General features: G+C 54.8%; 1 protein-coding gene across 6 annotated transcripts in view; it reads left to right on the forward strand.

Annotated features, from left to right (window-relative positions):
• The first annotated feature begins 4,283 nt into the window (after nucleotides 1-4,283).
• The window catches only part of Adcyap1r1 (ADCYAP receptor type I), a 48,935-nt gene continuing 47,586 nt past the window's right edge, over nucleotides 4,284-5,632 (forward strand). For 3 of the 6 annotated variants that reach the window (XM_019208061.2, XM_010628337.2, XM_019208062.2), the window contains exon 1: nucleotides 4,285-4,360. The gene's annotated coding sequence lies outside the window, so the exon portion shown is untranslated. Of the gene's footprint in view, nucleotides 4,361-5,632 lie in introns of all 6 variants that reach the window. The other 3 variants (XM_019208063.2, XM_019208064.2, XM_010628338.2) reach the window with 3 other exon arrangements.

Below are 5,632 nucleotides of genomic sequence, written 5' to 3' on the forward strand. Positions count from 1 at the left end.
CCAGCCCTGCAGCCCGAGCTCCCGAGTCCGAAATGAAGCTCTCTCCCATCGCTGCCGCCGCTTCCTGCGTGTCACTCCCTCTTCCCCCGAACAGGGCCATTGCTTGGGACGACCGGATCCCCCCCCCGTCCCTGCAGCCCAGTGGGTTTTTTGGCGACCTGTCTTGAGCCTCCCCCTGTGCCAATAAGGGTCCACCAAAGTCAGGGATGACCCTGTGGCGAGAAGGACCCCCAAGGGACCTGTATCCCGTGGGAACGCGTCTGCGCGGATTTGGAAGGCAACACTAGAGTGTCTCTCGGGGTTAGATGCCGCAGTCTGTACGGTTTTGGAGGGGTGGTCAAAGAATGCGCTGAGGTAAAGGCCGTCCTAGAATGTCCCTCTATGGATATGTATGCGGGATTGTTCAAAAGAGCTAGTCCTTCCGTTTCCCGCGGCGTGAGGGGTTGAGTTGGGGATGCCTGAGCTTTGGCTGTCCCATAAGGAAACGCCCTGTGGGGCCTGAGACAGAAACACGGCCTCTCAGGCCGACTGAAGTGGGGTCCCTGCAGCCTGCCTTAAAGGCCAGCTCCTGCAGCAGCTGCGGGGTGGGTTGCGGGGGTGGGGGTGGGGGGTGCTGAGAGATCAGGACGAAGCCCAGCCGTTCACGTGGATCTCTTAGGCCCCTCCTGGCAGATACTCTGGTTGGGGTTGTGGGGCACTGCTAATTCTTCAGGCCCTTTCTGTTTCAGTGCAGGTGCGTCAGACTGGCTTTCTTTGCCTCCCCCGGCCTTACAATGTCCTTCACCTCCCTCCACACCCCCAACAAAGACAAAACAAGACACAGCATTTAGCTTATCCTGTGAGCAGTCCGGGGTGGGGTGGGGGGCAGAGTGGAGATTGGAAAGGCCTATACAGAGGATATCTAAGGCCACTTGTCCTGGGACTGCCATTGCCAAGAGGTGGACTAGCATCCTGAAGGTCAGGCTTTTGGTGGCTCTGGCCTTCTGAAGAAGATGAGAGGTTGCTTTGGACCTTGGGGATGAAGGCAGCCAGGGCACCAAGGCATTCTCAGCAAGCCCTTCTCGGGTCTGGGCTGGGTGCAGGTGGGCCTGGCAGAGCCCCCAGTCCCCAGCAGTGTCTGGGGCTCCAGCTTCTCCCTGACCTTGGAGAGAGCAGACAGGGGTGCCATTCTGGATGAAAACTGAAATTTGAACATACAAATTAGAGACAGAACATGGTGTGGTGGGCCTTGGGCCAGATCTCCAACCCATCCATCAACAAGTGTGTGTGTGTGTGTGTGTGTGTGTGTGTGTGTGTGTGTTGACCAGAAAACTGGTCCCTATCTCCTCCCTGTTCTGCTGTTAGTGGTGTCTCTCCCATGGTGAGGTGTCTGAGACAAGACTACTGAAAGTCTGCTCTGTGTTCAGGGAAGGTGGGTGCGTACAGGGAGCCTCTGAAGGACCCTTTTCTGCCCTCTAAGGACCAGCCAGACTGTAGCATGCATAAAGATTCTGTTTTGTATAAGGTTCCTCCTGGAGAGGGGGCCTAGGAAGTATTTTGTGACCCATCCTGTTTCCCAAGGCACTCCGCTCTATTGTACTGCTACTTTGGGACAGCCCCTAATTTTAGCAGGTCTTTACAGATCAGTATATGCAATCAGAGGTTGCTTAAGCTTGACTGTTGTGGGTTACTGGCTTCCCAGAGGTGGGCACTTCATTGACCAAGGGCTGGCATTGAATACTCTGCCAGAGGGCAGGAACCAAGTGTGCTGAGGACAGAGTATGAGCTCAGCCCAAGGCTAGGAAGGACTTACTTATTTGAGAGCCACTAACTATGGAGCTGACACCTAGGTGACATGGCTTTTCCGTCCTGGGAAGGTCTGCAAGCAGAGGTATGACAGGTACCCACAGTCACCTTGGAATAAAAGAATCTAAGATTGCCCAGTCTGACAGCGTTGGGCCTAGTGGCCCAGCTGCCTGGCAACATGGAGGCTAGAAACTCTTCAGCTACGATGTGTTTGTACCAAGCTAAGGATGCCGTCAGAGGCACACGGTGACAGCCACCCCCACAGTGACACACAGAGAGCGAGTGACACACAGCTGGGGAGGCATGTAGGCTTCTCATGACACCTGCCAGGGAAGTGGAACAAAACAGAGACATGGGACGTCAGAAGGACAAACAGACATCGAGGCATGCCCTGTCACACAGTTCTGGGCACATCTGCCTGAAGATCACAAACCTTCCTTAACGATGGCCTGGATGTACCTGAAATCAAGAAGAGATTTTGTGTGTGTGTGTGTGTGTGTGTGTGTGTGTGTGTGTGTGTGTGTGTGTGTACACTGAGTCGCAGGAGTCTAGGGCAAAGGTTTGCAGGCTTTTTTTGGTAAATATAGTAAATATAAGCTAGACAACTATAGAGGATATGAAAACAAAAACAAGGCGTGGATGTGTGTTAATGAACTTTATTTGTGGATGCTGAACATTGGATTTTATGCATTTTCTACATGTTGTGAAATATGAGGCTTCTTTTAATTTTTATTGACCATTTAGAAATGTACAAACCATTCTTGGCTCCCTGGCTGTACAAAAATAGGCAACAGGCTGGATCCAACTGGCTGAAGGGTTTGCCAACTCTGGGGCTGGAAGGTTAGGGAAGTGAAAGGGGCAAAAGTCTGAGGAAGGGAGGTGCTCTGTGCTGGAAGCCCCAGATGACCGGCAGCATCTGGGAGCTTTCCTCTGGCCTCCGAGAGCTCACAGTGCCTGTCGGTGTGATGGGTCAGTTCCAGGAAGGGTGCCCACAGGCTGCAACACTCTACCCCAAAGTGGCTCCCCTTTGCTTGTGAGATACGTTCCCACTCGAGGGACACTGCGGACATCATCTGTGGAAAATTAACCGAAGTTACTGTGGCTGGCTTGCTTCGTGGAACAAACCCCCAGTCCCCCCCCACAGAATCCGGGTTCCCACAGACTGGTGCTGTCCACCTGCCCATCCACTCCTCACCTCCTGGTGTCTTGATATGTCCCTCAACGCCGTGACTCCCTTTCCCAAGCCATCCTGCAGGCATGCAGGCAAGCGCTGTGGAATCTGCTCTAGCCGGTGTGTGCCAGGTGCCTCATAGCCACTCACTGGTGAGCAGCACAGAGGCAGAGGGGGGTCTCTGCCCAGCTGGGAGCCCCTCCTGACTTGTACTACACTAGGTGTGCTCCAGCCCATTGCAGCGCCTTCATTTTCTTCCTCCCTCATCACTCCTCTCTCTCTCTGTATCTCTCTCTCTGCACTCCCCTCCTCCCTTCTTTCTTTTGGCCCCATCTTTTCTTTCCTGCCTCCTCCTTTCCTGCTCCTCTAACCTGTCTGGGTGCGGGTTAGCGTACCCTGACTCGTCCAGGACAGGTGATGTCCCAGTACACTCTGGTGTGAAAGGAGGTTCCTCACAGGACAGTTTTGGGGAGAAGGGCTTTTCAGCTGACCTTGGAGAAGGTCAGCCCCCGGCTCTCTGCAGTTGAGTGAAAGGATATTGCTGACGTGTACATGTGCCCCAGGTGTCCCCCTTCTCTGCCTGCACCCCAAGTCCATGTGAAGTGCTGAGTATGGGTGGGGTCTCTCAGTGAAGACAGGACCCAAGCAGCTCTGAATGGGCAGGTTTGGACACTAAAGAAGGCACAAGCAGGAACGAACCCTTCATCAGCGCTGGCCTCACTGTAGAGGAGAGAAGTTGTAGAGGGGCTAGTCCTTCCATGAAGAAGCCTGTGTCACTTTGAGGGGAGTGGGTGAGGGACTGTGTTTCATCTTTCAGCCTTTCCTCCTGCTTCCCTGCCCTGGGAGGGAGAAGAGGAAGCGGGGTGGGTCCTGCTGCAGCTTCCTTCATAAAGGCAGCGTGTGGAGAGTGTGGGTGTGGGTGAGTGGCGCTCTTTTTCTGGCTGTCTTCTGTCTGGTGTCCACACTTGGTGCTGCTCTTTGGTGAGGAGGGATGCTGAGCAGTGGCTCTGAGGCAGGGAAGATGAGGGACATAGAGTTGTGTGGCTGAGGAGGAGAGGCTGGGGCTGGCCTCTCACCCCTAGGGACCTTCCATGGGGCACAGGAAGCCATGCTGCTCAGGGCTATGAGGAGATGCTAGAGCTTCCCTCAGGGGCCTGGGCCATCTGCGCTGCTGGGGTGGTATGGGAGGGCTCCACAGGTCCCTCCCACCCTGATGTGGACAGTGGGGGCAGCCATGAGTCACTGCCCGCACTGTGTGCTGACTGATGGCGTGTCTTCTGTGTGCAGGGCTGCAGTGGCTTGGGCCTCTGCTCATGGGAGGGCATGACTGGTGTTGTCACTTCCTGCCCCTGGCATGCACTGGCTCAGGGCATCTAGGAGGGCAGGCCTGCCTTGATGGGAAAGGTAAGTGGTGTGCCACTGGGTTCCCCAAACTTCCCTCTAGCTCTGATATCTGTTTACAAGTCCCACCCATTGAGGGCTGCACAGGGCTTCTTCTACACTCTGATAGGTAGAAGGAAGATGGACTCCCAGTAGCCCTCTTACACCTCTCCTGCCATCTCTGGCCAGACCCTCACAAACAGCCTGGAGGAGCCTGGATGAGGAGATAGACAAGATGGAGAAAAGGGGGAGCAGCTGACAGGGCTAGGTGGCAGACCCAGGGGACACCTTCGAAGACTATTCTGGGCCAGAGGAGCCATGCGGGTTTCCTGACAAGTAGCCTAAGACTGCAAACTTTGAGTGCTGGCCAGTAGGGGTGAGGGTGGGGGCAGAAGAGCCTAGAGGACCATTGGGGGATTACTGCTCTGGAGAGACTGTGTGAGGCCATCTCTGAGGTCCCCAGAGGTGGGGAAAGGGAAGTCAAGGCCCCTAGGCTCCAGGTTCTATCTCTCCCTGCTTTCTGGGGAGTGGCTGTGTCTAGTTAGGCAGACTGTGGACTGCATTAGGGGGAGCAAGAGAGGGCAACAGTCAGAGTGAGGTTCCAGAGGAGATGCCATGCTAGGGGTCTCCAGCTCCTTTTACCTGTGCCACAGGGCTGTGGCACACCTCTGCCCTGGTTCTGTGGAAGCTCAAGCAGTCTGCTGAAAATGCAGAGAGCTAGCCTGGGGTGGGCTGGTACCTCCTCTCGGTCTTGAGTTTTTTAGTTTTCTGCAGCTGTGATGAAGGAACTGGCCAATTCAGAGCAGGGGTCCTCTCTGTGTGTATGTATGTGCACACATGTGCTGGCATGTGCTTATCCCGCCTGCACCCGTGTCTGCATCCGCATGGATCTGCATGCCTCGACTTGTCTGATGCTGCTGCAGACTGCGTGTGGGCATCAGCTTGCACACATCCAGACTGGTGAACGCATCTGAACAGCCGCGGTCTGTGTGCCTGCTTCTGCGTATGCCTTTGTTCTGTGCCTGTGTGTCTGCTGTCTGCAGAGGAGTGTGTGTGTGTGTGTGTGTGTGTGTGTGTGTGTGTGTGCGCGCGCAGGTATCCTGGGTCCCTGAAAGAATCGCCACCTGTGCACCATGTCCTGGAAGTTTGTATTGATACTTTGAAGAGAAGCCCTGAGGATAAATGTTTCTTTGTCTCCATGTGGTTGTCATGCCTTGATGCTCATTTTTGTGGACCTGTTTCTTCCTGTATGAGAGAGAGAGAGAGAGAGAGAGAGAGAGAGAGAGAGAGAGAGAG

This window comes from Fukomys damarensis, unplaced genomic scaffold (genome assembly GCF_012274545.1).
Source record: "Fukomys damarensis isolate Sample0158 unplaced genomic scaffold, DMR_v1.0_HiC HiC_scaffold_4, whole genome shotgun sequence".
In the NCBI taxonomy this organism is placed as follows: domain Eukaryota; kingdom Metazoa; phylum Chordata; class Mammalia; order Rodentia; family Bathyergidae; genus Fukomys; species Fukomys damarensis.